General features: G+C 44.9%; 1 long non-coding RNA gene across 2 annotated transcripts in view; it reads right to left on the bottom strand.

Annotated features, from left to right (window-relative positions):
• The window catches only part of LOC127619721 (uncharacterized), a 46,683-nt gene extending 31,751 nt beyond the window's left edge, over nucleotides 1–14,932 (bottom strand). Inside the window, exon 1 of one of the 2 annotated variants that reach the window (XR_007967597.1) lies at nucleotides 14,731–14,932. This is a non-coding gene — a long non-coding RNA (uncharacterized LOC127619721). The remainder of the gene's footprint in view (nucleotides 1–14,730) is intronic. The other variant, XR_007967598.1, reaches the window with a different exon arrangement.
• Between the last annotated feature and the right edge of the window lie 6,018 nt (nucleotides 14,933–20,950).

The raw sequence follows: 20,950 nt of genomic DNA, 5'->3' as shown, positions 1-20,950 counted from the left end.
TCTTTCAAGTCCTGCGAATATTCAAAAGGAACTTTAGAATGTGACGTTGCCCTTCCCTAAATATACCATCATTTTAATGTAGATTATTTTATTTTATTTTTTTACTTAAAGTGAATGTGAGGATCAATAATTGTAAATATGAATCCCTAACCCTACCACTTCATTTCTGTAATATGATTAACATCATGTACTGTGGGTTTGTTATCTTGCATTCTGGAGCTTAAAGATTTAAAATATATGAATGTGTCCGATGCCTGAAAACGGCTGGATCTATTCTATATGTTCTATTCGCATGACATCACTCTCCGTAACCTCAGGAAGGTGCGCAGTTCTGCCAGCAGACTCCCGGATACAGTCGGTGACAGCATAGTCTGGATTGCAACCAGCGATCTCCAGGCACCTTAGCTGGATGTAGTGCCACTCGGGAGCCCGAGTCAAGGTTTTAAAAACAATTGGATATTCCAATAAATAAATAAAGGTTCCAACTAGTGTGTATAATCACCCTGTATTTAAAACAATGTTTCCTAACAAGAAAACAATCATAAGTTCTGGATTGACAGGTGCATTCATATTCTTTTAATACAAAAGGAAAAGGAAGTCGGCCATTTTGGATTGTTTGAAAAATGCATCCTGAAGAATTTGAAATACTCCAAGGATTTAATGCTACAGGCACCAAACGTTAGACACAGTGAGAGACAGTGAGACACAGTGAGAGACAGTGAGAGACAGTGAGACACAGTGAGACACAATGAGAGACAGTGAGGGACAGTGAGAGACAGTGAGACACAGTGAGAGACAGTGAGAGACAGTGAGACACAGTGAGAGACATTGAGAGACACAGTGAGAAACAGTGAGAGACAGTGAGACACAGTGAGACACAGTGAGAGACAGTGAGAGACAGTGAGAGACAGTGAGACACAGTGAGAAACAGTGAGAGACATTGAGAGACACAGTGAGAAACAGTGAGAGACAGTGAGAGACAGTGAGAGACAGTGAGACACAGTGAGAGACAGTGAGACACAGTGAGACACAGTGAGAGACAGTGAGAGACAGTGAGAGACATAGTGAGAAACAGTGAGAGACAGTGAGACACAGTGAGAGACACAGTGAGAAACAGTGAGAGACAATGAGACACAGTGAGAGACAGTGAGGGACAGTGAGAGACAGTGAGACACAGTGAGAGACAGTGAGAGACAGTGAGACACAGTGAGAGACAGTGAGAGACATTGAGAGACACAGTAAGAGACAGTGAGAGACAGTGAGACACAGTGAGACACAGTGAGAGACAGTGAGAGACAGTGAGACACAGTGAGAAACAGTGAGAGACATTGAGAGACACAGTGAGAAACAGTGAGAGACAGTGAGAGACAGTGAGAGACATTGAGAGACAGTGAGACACAGTGAGAGACAGTGAGAGACAGTGAGACACAGTGAGAGACACAGTGAGAGACAGTGAGAGACAGTGAGACACAGTGAGAGACAGTGAGACATAGTGAGAGACAGTGAGACAGTGAAACACAGTGAGAGACAGTGAGACATAGTGAGAGACAGTGAGACAGTGAAACACAGTGAGAGACAGTGCAGCGCCGACCAGTACTCAGTAGTGCAAAAAGATGACAGTTTCTAAAAATGCCAAACATAACATACTATGAGATAGTGTTCTATACACATAGCAGTTATTGAGGTAGCAGCCGGTAATAAAGTGACAGTAATTAAAGTGCAACTCAGGACACGTGTGTGTGTGTGTGTGTGTGTGTGTGTGTGTGTGTGTGTGTGTGTCAAACCAGTCTCTGAGTATTGAGGAGTCTGATGGCTTGGGGGAAGAAGCTGTTACACAGTCTGGCCGTGAGGACCCGAATGCTTCGGTACCTCTTGCCAGATGGCAGGAGGGTAAAGAGTTTGTGTGAGGGGTGTGTGGGGTTGTCCACAATGCTGTTTGCTTTGCGGATGCAGTGTTTTTTGTAAATGTCTTTGATGGAGGGAAGAGAGACCCCGATGATCTTCTCAGCTGTCCTCACTATCCTCTGCAGGGCTTTGCGGTCCGAAACGGTGCAAGTCCCAAACCAGGCAGTGATGCAGCTGCTCAGGATGCTCTCAATAGTCCCTCTATAGAATGTAGTGAGGATGTCCCTCTTTTTTGTCTGCAATGTTTTATTGTTGATAACGTCTCCTAGTCATTTCAGCACTAATATCAAACAGCAGTTTAATCTGAATGGATCTCGTAAGGAAACTGGTCTCAGAACAGTTTGCAAGGTACATAATTACTTTCACAGAACAAAACCAAACAAATGATTGAACGGGACCAATATGACTGAATCTAATTCTGAAGCAATCTCAGATTATGGATGCATCAAGGACTCCATTCACAATAATAATAATAATCAAAACTGAAGCCCACGTTATTTTTTTAACTGTTTTATTTGATATCACCAAGAAACTTTAATGATACGGGCCTTCTCATTACTGATCATATTCAAACCTGATGATCTGCATTCTTTCCATAATTGCTATAATTTGTGTGTCCTGCATTAGTTTCACTTTATAGGAAATAGAAACACATCACACCTGAGTCCTGTTGAGTAACACACATGTGATGCTGCTGTGATGAGGATGATTTACAGGAAACATCAGCTGTGTTAAAGAATATTAGACAGCAGTGTGCAACAAAACACAAACAGCCTGATTGATGCTCCGGTATGCAGATTGCTTAATCTATTTTAAAGTACTAACATTTTTGTTTAGGGTGTTACGGCTCACATTCCTTGGTCTAGGGGTGTGGGAAGGAGGGTAACGAATGTTTTGGAGAGAGTGCAAGAGTGATCTTGTCTCCAGGTCCCAGAATAATCACAAATTACATCAACACGTGATATGGCAAAAATATACCAATGTATTAAAGAAACAGTGCGATAAACAGACATGGACTTCAGGAGTGGAACCGGCCAATGAAAAACATTCTTCCTAGAGGGTTTAGAAAATGGCTTTCCTATTGAAAATAAAAGACAAGAAAACACAACCACTTCCCAAACTCCTCAAATAAACAGAAGAAAACAGAATCTTTCACAGTAAATCGTGTCCACCTCCCTACCGAAGTATACCACAACATTAACAACTTAAATGTGTTACACAAAGTAAAGCTGGTGTAATAAAATGAGTGTATAAAATACAACTGTTAAGTATTTCAACACAAATATAAGCAGTACACAACTGCAAATATGACAAGATTATTGTTATAGTACTCACTTTAGCACAACAACTAGCACAATCTGCTCCAAAGCTGACCAAGAGATAGAATAACCCTGAAGGAGAAGAAGTTCTGTGTGTGTCTCCAAAGTGAGGAGAGTTATGGGTCTCTTGTACTCTTCATTCCTCACTGAGCCAAACACAGGTAATGCAAGTGACTCTTCTTTAAACTTTAACCTCTCAAACACCTATTAGCCTCGAGTAATGCGTTATCTTCACCTGTCGCTGTCCGCTCTGTGTGTGGAGGAGCTGCCTGAGTCTCAACTTGACTGGCTAACATGTTAGTGACATGCATTCTTATGTAAACAAACACGCATGTAAACACAATGGGCAATATTGAGGTCAGCTAAAATGATCGAGGTCATGTCCATATATCATACGATAAGTTGATAACTGAATGATCATGACAGGATTAGTTAGTAATGCTTAGCTTCACACTAAGCTCAAGATGGCGCCGCGGATGGCAGCCTCGGCGTGGAGCTCTCCAGTTCTTTTGTTTTTGTTTGTTTGTTCTGTGTTTAGTTATTTTTTTTCCAATCAGTTTTACCAGGTACGAACTGTTGAACATTCGGCAGCACATACAATCTTTTCCCAGTTTTGGACTCTTCGGACCTTTAATCAGAGACGCAGCTGAGATGTTAAAGTGCGCTATGAGACACAAGCTAGGGAAGTGAGACGGCGTGCTGGTCAAGCTCCATCAGCGTGGCTTTCGAACAGCACTGCCGAGTTAACGGGGAAAACGAGAGGCGGTGGAACATGCATGGAACATCAATGAAAGTTGGTGTACAGATGTAACAACTTTAAAGACATGCTGTCCTAATCTGAAAGCCCTCTTTATCAACTGAAAGCCTTTCTACTCACCGCAGGAGTTTTTTTCTTTTATTTAGGGGAGTGTTTATATTCCTATAATGTTGCCATGACAACTATGTCAGCAAACCATAAAATCACCACAAAAATGCAAATATGATTAAAACGTAATCAAATGCTTTTATAAAATTATAAACTTCACATTTCTGCTTTTAAACCCTCAAAACTTTCAATTTGTCTATTTTATGTAATCCCAATGGAAAGATTCATGGAGGAAATACTCCTGGAACCAAGATGGAAAGTCGTTGGGCACGATAGCACTTTATTTATATATAATGCTTCAAAACATCAACCATTGAGCCAGTACCGAAGCAAGTAATAATCACTTGCTTAAATGACTGGCGTCCTGTTGCTCTGACCCCCATCATCAGCAAATGCTTTGAGAGGTTAATCAGAGATTACATCTGCTCTGTGCTGCCCGCCTCACTGGACTCACTGCAACAACCGCTCCACTGATGATGCCATTGCATCTACACTACACACTGCTCTCTCCCACCTGGAGAAATGAACACATATGTGAGAATGCTGTTTGTAGACTACAGCTCAGCATTCAACACCATAGTGCCCTCCAAGCTTGATGAGAAACTCCGGGCTCTGGGCTTAAACAGCTCGCTGTGCAGCTGGATCCTGGATTTCCTGTCAGGCAGACGTCAGGTGGTTAGAATGGGCAGCAACATCTCATCACTGACCCTCAACACTGGAGCCCCGCAGGGCTGTGTTCTCAGCCCACTCCTGTATTCCCTGTACACACATGACTGTGTGGCAACACATAGCTCCAATGCCATCATTAAGTTTGCTGACGATACGACGGTGGTAGGTCTGACCACTGACAATGATGAAAGAGCCTACAGAGAGGAGGTGCACACTCTGACACGCTGGTGTCAGGAGCACAACCTCTCCCTCAACGTCAGTAAAACCAAGGAGCTTTATAGTATATTTTTCAATATTCTAGTATGTTTCTTATATATCAAAATACTTATATGAGTTTCCTGGCCTTTGTGTGACCCAGGAGAGAGCATATGAGGTTACTAAAAGTGTTGATGCTGCAGAGGCCACAAAGAGCACCCAGCTGTAACAAAATAATGAGACTAAGGACCTTGAAGATAGACTAAAGCCAAGTTTCTACCAGTAAAAAGATATCAAAAGGCTCTGTGAGATAATGGTGGCAAATAGTATCCATTGGTTACAAAAATAACAAAGGGGCACAGAAATGAGGTAATGCCAGATAACAAACTGTATAGAAGAGGAGGTTTTGGACTAAGACAGTCAGAACGGACAGCTGGCCGGTCTCATGTTTGTTGGTGTTCAATAAACTACAACTTTGGCATCTGGACCTCCGTTCCCCGAGGGAGGGAACGACACGTTGTGTCGGAGAAGCGACACTAGGGGTCTCTCTTGAGCGCCGATATCCACCTCTGATCTTATTGAAAAGGGCCAATGGGAGTTGGCAGTCAGTATTTGCATACCCCGCCCCCGGACATATGGGTATTTAAGCGGGGCAAATACGGGAGTTCATTCAGGATTTTTCTGAGGAGCCGGAAATGGTCCGGCCACAACAGTGGCTCGGTTCAGTGACATGGCGGAGGAAAGACACAACGTGTCGTTCCCTCCCTCGGGGAACGGAGGTTACATACGTAACCAAACGTTCCCCTTCTGTCGCTCTCTCCACGTTGTGTCGGAGAAGCGACACTAGGGGACCCATTCCAATCTTGCCATGTGCTGAACCGTGTACGTGAACTGCCGATACAGAGGTGGGCAGGGATTCATCCAGTGCCACGCATCGTCTGTACCCGGCTGCACGTACCCTTCCCCAATGCCCCATACGAACATCGGGATCCTTCTAGTTACCCTGGGAGGGGAACAAGGCGATGTTTGCCAACATGGGAACGGGCCAGCCTGGCTGGGCCTCTTTTCTCTCTATGTTTCTCGCATAGAGCAATCACGGCCGGGGCCCTTACACGCATATAGGGAAGGGGGTCTTACCCAGACCCTGCGGAGACCACACCTGCCCTTTTTCTTGGGGAGGAAAAGTGGTAGACACGTCACACGGCCGTCTTAGGGCTCGTGCGGAAAGTAAGGTGCGGTGGTAGATCCCAGCCTCGAAGGGGGGAGTTGCTACAGCACGGCGACCGGGGCAGCTGTAACTGCCTAAGGGAGACACGGGGTCCGCTCGTAAGGGGACAGAACCGTGGAAATACACACAGGGGGCGTCCGGCAGGAGGCCTTCTATTTTACCTGTGGAGCACCTATACCAGTACAGGGTAGCCATCAGGGCACCCGCAGTGGCTTGGGTCGGCGAGTTCCTCCGCTGAACCGCGGACCCGGAGGGCTGGGGAGGAATCGACCAGGGTCCCGACTCGGAGTGGGGCTCCTGGGAAAAGGCGCACTACTTAACCTTGACGTCAGGAAAAGGGCGCTGGGCGCAAGCGATCCACCCGGCCGGTCGGTCTACGTGTTACCGAGTTCTACGGGCTCGGACCTGAGAAAACACGAGACGCAACAGACTCAACGCGGAGGTTGTAAAACCTCGCGAAGGTGTTGGGTGTTGCCCCCTTGGCCAGTGCCCACGAGGATGCAACACCCCTTGTTGAGTGAGCTCGGACCCGTAAGGGTAGGGGCACGGCCTGGGTGTGATAAGCCAGTGTGATGGCATCGACAACCCAGTGGGCGAGCCTCTGCTTGGAGACGGCATTCCCTTTCTGCCGTCCCCCAAAGCAGACAAAGAGCTGCTCAGAGCGTCTGGTGCTCTGTGTGCGGTCCAGGTAAATGGACACAGCAACGAAAGGGCTGGGTCTGCCTCCTCCCGGGGCAGCGCTTGCAGGTTCACTACCTGATCTCGGAATGGTGTGGTAGGAACCTTGGGCACATAGCCCGGTCGCGGTCTTAGGATCACAGACGTATCTGCCGGACCGAACTCCAGGCAAGTGTCGCTGACAGAGAACGCTTGCAGGTCCCCGACCCTCTTGATAGAGGCGAGCGCGATCAGCAGGGCCGTCTTAAGAGAGAGGGCCCTGAGTCCAATTGATTCAAGCAGCTCGAAGGGGGGTCTCTGGAGTCCTGCCAAGACTACCGAGAGATCCCAGGAGGGAACTAGGCCTGGCCGGGAGGGATTTAACCTCCGGGCGCCTTTCAGGAACCTGAGGATCAGGTCGTGCTTGCCCAAAGACTTGCCGTCTACAGGATCGTGGTGGGCGGCAATGGCGGCAACATACACCTTGAGGGTGGACGGGGACAGCCTCCTGTCCAGCCTCTCCTGTAGGAATAGGAGCACAGACTTGATAGCGCACCTCTGCGGGTCTTCCGTTCGGGAAGAACACCAATCTGCGAACAAGCGCCACTTTAGGGCGTAAAGGTGCCTGGTAGAGGGGGCTCTGGCTTGGTTGATGGTATTCACAACGGTCGCCGGTAAGCCGGCTAGCTCTTCCGCGTCCCATCCAGGGACCAGACGTGGAGGTTCCAGAGGTCTGGGCGCGGGTGCCAGAGCGTGCCCCGTCCCTGAGAGAGGAGGTCCTTTCTCAGGGTGAATTCGCCAGGGAGGAGCTGTCGCGAGGAGCCTGAGTTCCGAGAACCAAGTCCGAGTGGGCCAGTAGGGGGCCACTAACGTGACTTGCTCCTCGTCCTCCCTGACCTTGCACAGCACCGGTGCAAGAAGGCTCACTGGGGGAAATGCGTACTTGCGCAGCCCCGGGGCCAGCTGTGTGCCAGCGTGCCTGTCCCAAGGGGAGCCTCTGTTAGGGCGTACCAGAGCGGGCAGTGGGAGGTTTCCTGGGCGGCGAACAGGTCTACCTGGGCCTTGCCAAACCGTTCCCAGATCAGCTGGACCGACTGGGGGTGAAGCCTCCACTCGCCGCCGGGCAGGCGTTGTCGTGATAGCGCGTCCGCTACGACGTTGAGCTTGCCGGGGATGTGAGTGGCATGCAGCGACTTGAGTCGCTGCTGGCGCCATAGGAGGAGACGGCGGGCGAGTTGTGACATGTGGCGGGAGCGTACGCCGCCTTGGCGATTTATGTACGCCACCACCGTGGTGCTGTCCGATCTCACGAGGACATGTTTGTCCCGAACTAACGGGAGGAACTTCCTGAGAGCAAGAAGGACGGTCAGCAACTCCAGGCAATTGATGTGCCAACGCAGCGGGGCCCCTTTCCAACGGCCCGCTGCTGCGTGCCCGCTGCACACGGCACCCCACCCGGACCGGGAGGCGTCGGTTGTGACCAGGACGCGTCGGGACACCTGCTGCAGGGGCACTCCTGCCCGTAAAAAGCAGAGGTCTGTCCAGGGTCGGAGTGTTTTGAGGCAGGCGGGGTGATCCTTACCCGATGCGTGCCGTGGTGCCATGCTTGTCTCGGGACTCGAGTCTGGAGCCAGTGCTGGAGTGGTCTCATATGCATCAACCCCAACGGCGCGACCGCCGCGGAGGACGCCATATGCCCCAGGAGCCTCTGGAAAAGTTTTAGAGGGACCACTGCGCCTGGCTTGAAGGAAGCGAGGCAGTCCAGCACCGACTGAGCACGCTCGCTCGTGAGACGTGCTGTCATTGAGACTGAGTCTAACTCCAACCCGAGAAAAGAGATGCTCTGAACCGGAGTGAGCTTGCTCTTTTCCCAGTTGACCTGAAGCCCCAAGCGGCTGAGGTGCCGGAGCACCTGGTCTCTGTGTGTGCATAGTAACTCTCGAGAGTGTGCTAGGATGAGCCAGTCGTCGAGGTAGTTGAGAATGCGGATGCCGGCTACTCGTAGCGGGGCAAGGGCCGCCTCTGCGACTTTCGTGAAGACGCGAGGGACAGAGACAGGCCGAAGGGGAGGACTTTGTACTGAAACGCCTGGCCGTCGAACGCGAACCGTAGGAAGGGTCGGCGTCGTGGCAGAATTGAGACGTGGAAGTACGCGTCCTTCAGGTCCACCGCTGCGAACCAATCTAGATGCTGAACGCCAGCCAGAATATTTCTCTGCGTAAGCATTTTGAACGGGAGTTTTAACAAGGCCCGATTGAAAACTCGCAAGTCCAGGATTGGTCGTAAGCCACCGCCTTTTTGGGTACAATGAAGTAAGGGCTGTAGAAACCCTTCCTCATTTCGGTTGGAGGGACGGGCTCTACCGCGCCCTTGGCTAAGAGGGTCGCGATTTCGCGTGCGCAGGGAACTGGCATGCTCGCCGTGTACTGCGGAAGAGCGGACGCTCCTGAAGGGGGCGGAGCCGGGCAAACTGAATTGCGTAACCGAAGTCGAATGGTCCGGTGCAGCCAGCGTGATGCGTTGGGAAGCGAAAGCCACGCTTCCCAGCTCTGCGCTTAGGGGCACCAAAGGGACGAGTATTTTGGACGTACCCGGCGGGGCCTCGCAGCGGGGCGGAACAGGTAATGCAGCGTCGGGCGGCTTCGTTGCGGCCTGAGGCTGAGGTGCTGAGAATAGACTCAAAGCACTTACCTTGCTCCGCGCACCCGGCAGGGGGCGGGTTCGTGACTGAGGAGGAGGTCTGATGCTGGCGTCCTCTGGACCCGTCTGAACCGGCCGGCCGGGGGACAGTCGTGGGCAGGCGGAAGGCGGGATCGCCGCGTCCGGTGTACCGGGACTGTTGTGATCTGAAAGCACATTGCCGTGAAAACGGCATTTGCGGGCCAGGTGACCCAGAGGCAAAGGAAATAGCTCTTTTATTGAGAATGTGGGTACCACAGCCCCCGTCAGGGGGTGTGGCAAATGAAAAAACAAAGGATTCTCCACCCGGCCCTCCACCGGGGGACGGAGCGGTCTTACCACCTCCGGAGCTAACGTCTTCGGCTCTGGGTCGACTGTCTCAGGAACGCTTGGGAGCCTTCCGGGTCCTGGAGGGGGTTCGTGAGACAGGGGGCGTGCGCCGCCTGCGGAGTGCTCGACACTGGGGCTGAGAGCTGGGCCCGGGTTGAGGCGGAGCAGGAGTTGGTTTCCTCGCAGGGGGACGCCCTCGGCGGGCAGACGGGGCAGGGCCCGTAGCGGCAGGTCTGCGGCGGGGCATGATGTGCGATGCAACTGGCCTCCGTCTGCTTCTTCACCGCGGAGAACTGTTGGGCGAAGTCCTCGACGGTGTCACCGAAAAGGCCAATCTGGGAGACAGGTGCGTCCAGGAAGCGGTTCTTGTCAGCCTCACGCATCTCGACCAGGTTGAGCCAAAGATGGCGTTCCTGGACCACTAGGGTGGCCATCGTCTGTCCGAGTGCCTGCGCTGTGGCCTTCGTCGCTCTCAGGGCGAGGTCGGTCGCTGAGCGCAGTTCCTGCAGCACATCAGGATCAGGTCCACCCCCGTGCATGTTTCTGAGTGCTTTGGCCTGGTGGACTTGCAGGAGGGCCATCGCATGCAGGGCGGAGGCAGCGCGTCCAGCCGTAGTGTAGGCCTTCGCGTTAAGCGAGGATGTTGTCCTACAGGGCTTGGACGGGAGTACGGGCGACCCCGCCAGGAGGTAGGGCTACCGGGGCATAGATGGTGCGCAACTGCCCTATCAACCTGGGGAATCGCGTCGTACCCGTGGCGCTCTCCGCCGTCGAGGGTGGAGAGAGTGGAGCGGGTGGCACCTAGACGAGCGGAGAGCGGGGCTCTCCACGTAGACGTCAGCTCATCATGCACCTCCGGGAAGAAAGGAACCGGGGGGGTGCGAGGCCGCGAACGGCGCGCCGCCCCCAGGAACCAATCATCCAACCGTGAGGGCTGTGGGGAGGATGGAGGGTTCCAATCCAACCCCACGCTCACGGCGGCCCGGGCAAGCATGTCGGACATCTGAGCGTCGGCCTCAGCCTGGGCCTGCTGGCCCGAAGGCGGCAGTCCAGGGGAGTCCTCGGCATCAGACACCGCACTCTCCGATGCAGCGGCGAGCTCGTCTGCTTCGAACTCGGGAGGATAGACAGCCAGGCCGTGTGGCGAGCCGCTATCGCCAGCGAGCGTGGACGGAGACCAGCGAGCGTGTCGGGAACGGGAGGTTCGCGGGGGCTACCCGGCGAAACCGTACTCGCTGCCGCCCCAAATCGCCCCTAGCGCCAACCGCACCGTCCTTAATCCCGTGGGAAGAAGGAGCAATGCGGGTGCAGCTGGGGTGGCTTGCTTTCTGTTGAAAGCAAGCCGCGATCGCTAACGTGGTCATGGTCATGTTCTCGCAGTGAGAACATGAACCATCCACAAACGCCGCCTCGGTGTGATCGCGGCCCAAACACACGAGACGGCGCCTGTGGCCGTCTGAAGCAGAGAGCACTCTACCGCATCCAGGAACGACACAGGGGCGGAAAGGCATCTTGAAAAAGACGCGTCCTTAAAAGGACGTTCAACGCCGCTGTGTTTGCTCTTTTAGAGAAAATTACTCTTTTAGTAAAAAGTCTTTTAATACACAGTGTGTGTGTGTACGTGTCTGCGCTATCGAAGCTCTCAGGGGCAACAATGCACGCCGTGCACTGAGAAGAGAAAGCCGCTGTTGTGCGCCGTCAAGATCCAACAGCATGCAGATCGTCAGAGGAAAACAGGAACGTTTAAGTGGCGTGTAACTCGCAGCAAACTGCAGACAGACCATCGGCTCCGAAGAAATTTTCTGAATGAACTCCCGTATTTGCCCCGCTTAAATACCCGTATGTCCGGGGGCGGGGTATGCAAATACTTACTGCCAACTCCCATTGACCCTTTTCAATAAGATCAGAGGTGGATATCGGCGCTCAAGAGAGACCCCTAGTGTCGCTTCTCCGACACAACGTGGAGAGAGCGACAGAAGGGGAACTTAAGACTCCGAGAGTTTTCTTACAACTTAGAGAGATTCATCGCGATATTCCACGACATATCTTTGGCGCCCAACTCGTGGGGCTGGCATTGAGGTCAAGGGGGCAGAGGTCGCTGGTGGGACGGCTTGCACGAATCGCACAGAAACACCGGCGCCAGAAACTGAGGTAAGCATCTTTGCTTAAGGTGTTTTTGTGTGATCTGTGGTAGCGAGTCCCGGTAAGTGGCTTCCCTAAGACTTTTGCCAGTCCGGACATAGAATAATTTGAACTAATTGGCTAAAATAGAGGCGAGTTCCAGATTTCAAAAATAGGGGGGTGGGATTGTTTAAAGAGAGTTTAAGAAAGTTTATTTGAAGAAGGTAGAAAAAGCCTGGGGGTGAGTCGAGAAGTGACGCGCGTGAAAATTCCCGGTTAGGTGCATTTATTCAAGGTTTTGCCAGAAGAGTGGCTGAAAATCCTGTACAGGTGAAAATCCTAACACGGGTGGATAAGTGAAAATTCACGCAAAATTCCTCCAGGTGTTAGATTAAGTTATTTATTGAAGTGTTTGACGGAACCCGGACTGTGTAGAAAACGGGGAAATGTTGAACTATGTGCATGTTTGAGATAATGAATAATGTGCATGACTAACTATGTTGTTGGTGCATGTGCTTTCATACTACTAACCGCATTGTCTATGTGTTTTTTCAAATGCATGGTCACAGTGCTGATGATGTATTGTGTGCAGAGGCAGAATAATACAGAGAATCAGGTGCACAAAGGAAATGCTAAATGAGAGCAAAAGTGGAAAATGAATTGAAACAGTGAATTGAATAAAACAATTGTTGAAAAAGTATAAAGACGCAAAATGGCACCGGCTTCTCTGACATCTCCTTGCCTTGCTCTCACTCACTGGTCAGCTGAACGGACAGCTCTGTGAGTGAGGGGAAGGGGAGATTAAGAAGACAAAAAATAGAATAATTGGGAAAAAGATAAAGAAAAGGCTAAATGTTTTCCATTGCAGTGAACAAGACTAGAGAAAAATGCAGAGACAAGCGAGTTTTGTAAAGTTGGAGATCAATGCAGATCTGAAGAGTGGGAGAGAGAATTGGAAAGAGCGCTGATAGAGTTAAAGGGAATCAGCGATCATTTTTGGAAAGAATCAGAGTACATAGATTACGCAGGGCAGAAGAGAAAATTAACTGCAAAAAAGAAGGAGTTAATGAGAACCTTAACTGAAGTGGTGAATTTAGGAGAAATAGAACAGGAGTGGCCGTGTGTTAACTGGTTGGATGTTGCGGTTAGGAACATAGATCCTAAATTATTTGTGGATCACATAACTACACTCTGTAAAACAGGCCATAGAGATGAGATAGATATATACAAGGGACATTTGAAAGTGTAAGTCAAGGAGGCGAATATTCCTTACTTGAAATCTGAAGTGGCACATTATTGGGAAACGTTGTTTTAAGAGGGCAGACTTGGATAGGGAAACATAGATATGCATGATATAAAGCAGAATGCAAAACTTAAGTGTGTATTGCTGATAAAGACATGGATAATGATGTATTGCTCATGTTCAAATAAATATGTAATAAAAAATGAAAGCATAATGCATGATAAAGCAAATAATTAGAAAAATGAATGCATTAGTTTAAACACTTGTGACCATGCTGTATGTACAAGAAATAAGTAATGTATAATCATGTTATCCAGTTTAGACTTTGTACCCAAGATGTATGTATAAGTAGTATGTGAGGTATAACCATGTTTTAAGAAAAGTTTTGTAATTCACAAAATAAGATTATACTAACAAACATAAAGCATGAATAAACAAATAGTTGGTTTTGAGAAGAAATAAAGTGAAACCATATAAGCAATAAAAGAAGGAACATAAGCAAATAATAAAATAAAAGAATAAGAGAAAATATAAGTTAAGAAAATAAAGAGGATAACAAAAAGAGTAAAAAGAAAGAAATAAAAGATAATAAATAAATATAAGGGGAAGAGATAAGAAATAAAAATAAGTATAATAAATATATAAATAAGTATTAGTAGTAATAAATATTTAGTTTATTTATTTGGATGTTATCCAGAAGTATAGTTGATAAGACTCGGATAAATGAGCACAGTTGTTGATTGTCTCTCTCTCTCTCTCTCTCTTACAGTATGCTGGAGACTGAGTGCTGGGAAAGAGAGAAGGGAGGGGCTGCTAGAGTGAGAATAGGGAGCTGTAAAGGGAGGGCTTTGAGCACGCACAGAGAAACAGAACAATACTTTTTTTTTTCCTTGTCTCAGTTTTCCTCCTGAAGCAGAAATCATAATGTGGAAATAAGATGTTACTGAATTTGAGAGGAGACTAACTGAGAGGAGAAAAGAAATCGAATTAAAAAGATTAATAATAGAAACACAGGGAATTAGTGATCATTTCTGGAGTTATGAACAAATTAAATACAGTCAAAAATGTTAAGGTGATTTTTAATAGGGAGAGTAAAGGAGAATTAGCACCAATGTAGAAATTGTCTTGAACAGAGACCCAAAATGGATGTGACCGCTGTGGGTGGAAGTACATGAGTTTTAATATAAAAATAATTAACAGATATACATTTACATTTATGCATTTGGCAGACGCTTTTATCCAAAGTGACTTACAGTGGGATCGAACCAGCAACCTTCTGAGTACCAATGTATTATACAGTGCACTTATTACAGGGACAATCCCCCCGGAGCAACCTGGAGTTAAGTGCCTTACTCAAGGACACAATGGTGGTGACTGTGGGGATCAAACCAGCGACCTTCTGATTACCAATGTATTATACAGAGCACTTATTACAGGGACAATCCCCCCGGAGCAACCTGGAGTTAAGTGTCTTACTCAAGGACACAATGGTGGTGACTGTGGGGATCAAACCAGCAACCTTCTGAGTACCAATGTATTATACAGAGCACTTATTACAGGGACAATCCCCCCGGAGCAACCTGGAGTTAAGTGTCTTACTCAAGGACACAATGGTGGTGACTGTGGGGATCGAACCAGCAACCTTCTGAGTACCAATGTATTATACAGAGCACTTATTACAGGGACAATCCCCCCGGAGCAACCTGGAGTTAAGTGTCTTACTCAAGGACACAATGGTGGAGGCCGTGGGGTTAGAACCTGTGACCTTCTGATTAACAGCCCTGTGCTTTAGCCACTACGCCACCACCACTCTCAAGCGATCAACCACTGTAAATAATGAGTGTTTTTTATGGAAATAAAGGAGAGAGAGGGATAAAAAGAGGAGAGCAAAAGGAGGGGCAGAAGTAATAGGTTTGTTTTAGTATAGTATTGTTTGAGAGCTCTGTGTTTATAAAGGCCTTGTGTTTGTAAAATTGTGAAAGGTTCTGTGTTTGTGAGAGTATCTGTGTCTGTGTTTGAAAGTATGGGAAGTATGACTGAAGTGTGATTGCGTATGGAAGTGTATGTTATATGAGCCCTATAAATATCCATCCAGATAGAGAGGTTGATCCTTTGCTGCATAACTAATGAGGAGTATGTATGAAATTTACATAAAAGAAAATCTATTTAGACTATTTTCATCAATATAAGAGGCAGAAGAGATCTGATGATTAAAAACAAAGAGGGCACTTAATAAATATTTTGGTTGTAGAATTAAAACCAATGATAAAAATTATATTTGTATGTATGTGTAAGTGTGTGTGTGTGTGTGTGTGTGTGTATGTATGTATAAGGATAAATATAATACAGTATAAACAAACAAATAGCTGTAAAACAAAAATGTGCATGAAATCAAAAAGTTAACCCTTAGTGGACTGGACAATGTTTATTCTTGGGCTGTTCTTTTCATGCCATGAATGAAGCCTGATGTAAGATTAACTAAACTGAGAGGGAGCAGCTGTTGAATGGACATGTGTCAGATCATAACTCCTTTTATATCAAAGTGATGAGTAAGAATATTTAGATTATAAAAAAGTGATCACTTTAAAGTGATTGAATTGCATTTGGGAAATCATAATATCTGGACAAACAATAAAGCTTTGAGTCGAGTGTATTGCGTTAAACTAAAGTCAAATAAGTAATTGTATTTTAAACCAAGGTTGTATTTAAGATAAGTGTTGTTATATTCAAGCAAATGGCAAAAGAGGACCAAAGATATGATAAAATAAGAAAATTATATTTTGTAACTTATGAAGTTAAACCTTAAATGTGAAAACTTCACATTCATGTGTCTGTTTTATGTTCTGTCTGGTCCAGTTTATGAGAGAATATTATTTTAACATTATTAAATTAAACACTAGAAAGTTGTTTTTGATTATTTCTATGATTTTAAAAATATCTGGGGAACAATTTAAATGTGAGTGCAGCGTTATCGGTGTAAACTTGATCAACCAACAAAAAATAGGCAGAGATTTGTTATTTTTGTGAGGGACTGTCTGATGAGGGCATTGAGGATGACTTTGAGGGGAAACCGGCCTCTCTTGATGTCTTCAGACAGACAGAAAGGGGCCCCGACATTAGAAAAAAGATAGATAGCAGATAGATAGATATTTTATTTTAATTTTATTTATTTTATGTTTGGTATACACAGAATAGGTCTTGGTTGATCATGGGTACACTGAGGAGCTGCATTTGAGACTAAAGGAAAATAAATGTAAGAATGATTTGGATCATTTAAACATTGGTCTTGGGGGCAGGTCAAGCCCATGGAGAAAGGTTAAGATTAAATTGAACATCATAACTTCCTCATATATGAATGTTAATAACTTCATATTCATGTGTCTATTCTGTGTTTCATTTGTTATTATTATGTGTATGTTGTTTCACTAACTCATTCTGGAACTAGTTTCTCACCATTGCAGATGGCTGAGAAAGATGATTTTTTATAAGTTACTAATGCTGCAGGAGGAAATCCGGACACAAAGAAGACTGAAAATGATGTGATTGATCTGATTGATCTTCCTGCGCTCATTACTGCTGGTAATCATTATTGATTTGCCATTTATAATGTGGATTCAAATTTCTCTGGAAAAGTTGATTTCAGTCTTATACGATCATTTTATGATTTTCCAGAATGCCATCAATGGGGTTTAATGCCCGTGTCTAAATTAATGCCATCAATGGGGTTTAATGCCCGTGTCTAAATTGTTCTGAGGGTCTAAATTTAAATCCAGCAGCTAACCACTGATTTATTGATTTGAAGAGTAAATATTACAAACATGTGGCAAAGTTATAGAGTTACCTATTGGATGGGTTACTCCCCCAAATTTTCCAGAGAGTACCCTCATAATAAAGAAATAAAAAAAAAAAAAAAAAAAGGAGCTTAGTGTGTGCTATAAAGTGCTGATTGTCTATTTCTATTACTACTATTTTAGTTTGCCATAGTGAATACATGAAAGTGTAATTTTAGAGGTATAATAATGATAACTGTTAAAAGATGATGAAACATTTGGATAAAAAAATGTAAGAGTCATGAGAAATTAAAAGTACATAGTGTATTTTATTGAGCAATTATTTCAAAACACAAGAAAAGAGATATGTTTTTAGATATGTTTGTCTTTAAGACTTTATTCTGTTTAATCTTTTACTTTTCTGTTAGTTTAAAAACTTGATTTATATTATTTTATTAGATAGAATGGAAGTTCCTTCACCTGAGAAAGTGTAAGAAATGGAGAAAGTAGTAATAATAAATTATTACTTAATAATAAAAAAGGGATTATAATATATTAATAATAAGATAGGTGTTGTAAATGTAAAGCTCTGCATGAACAGAAGGCTAAACATAAGTTGAATTGATTATATAGAGAATGTCGAAAAAGACATTGTGTTCTGTTTTATTAAAGATTAGAAGGTTATTTGTGTGTTGTTTGAATGGACAGAAGAAAGTAATTTGAGAGTAGTTTTTGTTTTTAAATGGTGTGAGATGAGAAAGTTTGAAAGCAGTTAATTTAATCAGTTATTATAAATATCACTATTTTTACTGTTGAAGAATAAATTAAATGTATTATTGTGAAACAGTGTAATGCCCCACTCCTCACTCTCAGTCTAAAATTGATAAATGTCTGCTTGAAACAGAAACACAAGAGCAGAATTTGAAGAAATATCCATAAGTTGTTTTATTTCATTTTATTTTGGTTTGATTTTATTTTTATATGTAAAATGATGTGCTTTGACACTAATGTTAGATAGAGTGATATGAAGGAGTTCAAACAGCTCTCCTCATCAATGATTAAAGATTTTATATATTCAGAGGGCAATCTAAAGTTAAGGGTTTATACTAAAGAAAAGAGATTAAGTTGAAAATTCTAGAGACTAGAGACTATTATTGAATTGAGGTGATGTTTTTAATTAAGCTTCCTAGAAGCGTGAGAGGCTTTGATCTGATGTTAGTCCCCACCATGATACATAGTTTTGTGTAACATTTGCTAAAGTAGCAGAAATAAAACCTGAATGGAAATTAATTATCTATAAATGAGTTCAATTGTAGCATATTTTACTTTTACTTTGGACAAATTTAATAGATTGATGAATTTTTAATAATGCTTTTTTGAATTTAACCATGTTTTGAATTGTCTCCATATTTAAGCATTTGTAGATGTTCCATTGGTTGTGTCGGTTCTCTGGTGATACTCCCTGAAAATAATCTGTTTACTGATACCAAATTATTAAGGATTGAGGACTGAGCAGTATCAAGACCAGGGGCAAGAGGTGACGACCCAATGACGGGTAAGACTTGACAATGGCGTCACCGCCCAAGAAGGTTTGAAAGGGTTTTAAGGGGTGGATAAATGCTGCATTTTAATAACCGCTTTACTAAAATAACTTATCACAGTGTTAAATACTAAGCATTCTGTCACTGTGTTGTCAGGGGATCATACCCTGTGTAGAGGATTATTTATAGATTGGTTTTGGGGGTAAAGTTTTGAGAACCGTTGCAGACAAAGGAGTGCTTGACATTTTATAGAAGTATTAAACAAACATGGGAATGTTTGTATGATAATGAATTTAGACTGGAAGATGATTTATTACTTTTACTTATGCTTTAATTGAACTCATATACATTGTAAAAGTAATGAAGAATGGAAAAGATACATGGTGATGACTAAAGATTAAGATTGCTTGTCTTGTTTGTTTGTAACAATATAAATGGAATTAATTAAGAAATAGGGTGCAGGGTTGGCTACAATTGGTATAATAATTGAAACAACAATTCTTGAGAGGAGAATAATATAATATTGTGTGTTACCATTGATTAAATAAAAAACCAGATGAAGTACTGATCAATGTAAATGGCCCAATGCAACAGAAAGACCAAACTGGGAGGAAATTGATTCCTCCAATGATATGTTATATATTTGCTAATTCTTTTATTGATTTAATACTCTGAAATAGTCTGAAACTATGAAAAACAGCTTAGCTTGCAGGGAAAATTAATTAATGTGATACAGACATTGAGAGTCCTTGGGAAACAGGAGGAAATGAAATGTATGTGATAAGTGAATGAGTAGGGAGTTTTAAGATAAGGAACACCTGTGGTAGTTTACCTCCTCTGTGGAGAATTATAGCCTTTTTGTGAATTACCCTTTCTGTGAATGACCATGAAAAATGTTGTGTATAGATACTAAAGGGATGATCTAATGTTTTTAATTGGAACAAAGTCAAACTATGCCTGGCTCCTGCCTGGAGGAGGCAGAGGACCCATGTGTTATTTAGTGCTAGAAATGAGATGCAACAAATGTGTGTGTAGCAAATGACTCTAATAAGGGAAATCATTTAATATATTAATCAAATGAATGCAGAAAGTAATGATTGTTAGTCAATATAAAACATGTAACCATATGAGGTGATTACAGTGTTCTTTATGCATATGAAATGAAATAGTCATGCTGTTGCCATCATTGAAGCAAGTTAGGACAGGATGACCCGCTGAAGGAGAGAAAGTGGAAAACAATTGCGGCCTACAATACCAATGAATAAGAAAGACATATTAATATGGATGTTATTACTGACATACTTGGGACAAGTGTTGCCCCCAAAGATGGGGCCTACCAGAGAAACGTCCCAAGAAGGACCAGGATCACCAGATGAACAATTCTATGAAAGCATACTGCAGAGTGGGTTCCCTACAATCAGCCTTGGCAGATCTTGGTTGGCCTTTCCAATGAAGCTGACCTAAAACGAAATACTCCAGAAAGTGAATTCAGAAAGTACAGAGCACTTGACGGACTGTATTGAAGAAACTATGAATATGGACTTCCCAACGATGAATACGAGGCAAGATTCAGACAAAGAAGAGCAGCAAGCACAAAACTAAGAACCCGAGGAAGAAGAAGATCAGCAGGAACCGGCTACAGAATCTGAGGAAAGAGAAGAGGAAGTAGAAGAAGCACAAACGCAAGTAGGGGAAGAGCACGCTGCGGCAGAAAAAGGGATTGAAGTGCCGCAGTAGAGCAGGAAAGCATAGAAAGTGAGACGGAAGTACATGTCACAGAAGAACAGGACCAAGAAGGTGAAGAAGGAGAAAGACAAGAAGAAAGTGATCGTCCTGCTGAAACAGATTCAGAAGCAACTGAAGGAAATGAAACAGGCCAACAAGCGCAGTTGTTCGAGGAAGAGTTGTGGCACATGGAGAAAGAATGGAAGCTCAATGAGGTATTAGTGTTAATGATGCTGTTACTAACATATTTGGGACAGGTATTGCCTCCTATACAGGGCCTAACGGACAGGCGATCAAGGAAGGCCCAGACTCTCCAGGTGAAGGACTGTCACAACGACTATGGTATGATGAATTTCCTACAATTGACATCTCAGACCTTCAATATTATTCCCCCGAATGAGCAGAGACTAGATAACATAGCACGAGAAATCAGAAAGAAGCGAACGCCTGGATCACTAAACAAAGGTGAACCCGAAAAGCAAAGAATCTGATAAGCAATTTGGCTAAGCAGAACAAACCGAAGAATCGGCCTCAAAAGACACCTGTCAAAATAATCACCCAAAGACTGAAAAAGCCAATAAATTTAGAAAATGATATGGAACCCATAGAGTCAGCAGGAACAGAGGAACTATTACAATATGCAAATCAAAATGACTGGTATAAATGGGCCAGATATACAGCTAAGCAAGCAAAAATGACAAAC

Source organism: Xyrauchen texanus, chromosome 26 (genome assembly GCF_025860055.1).
Source record: "Xyrauchen texanus isolate HMW12.3.18 chromosome 26, RBS_HiC_50CHRs, whole genome shotgun sequence".
Taxonomy (NCBI): Eukaryota; Metazoa; Chordata; class Actinopteri; order Cypriniformes; family Catostomidae; genus Xyrauchen; species Xyrauchen texanus.
The sequence above is the reverse complement of the archived record's forward strand: the minus strand, read 5'-3'. Positions and strand labels throughout refer to the sequence as shown.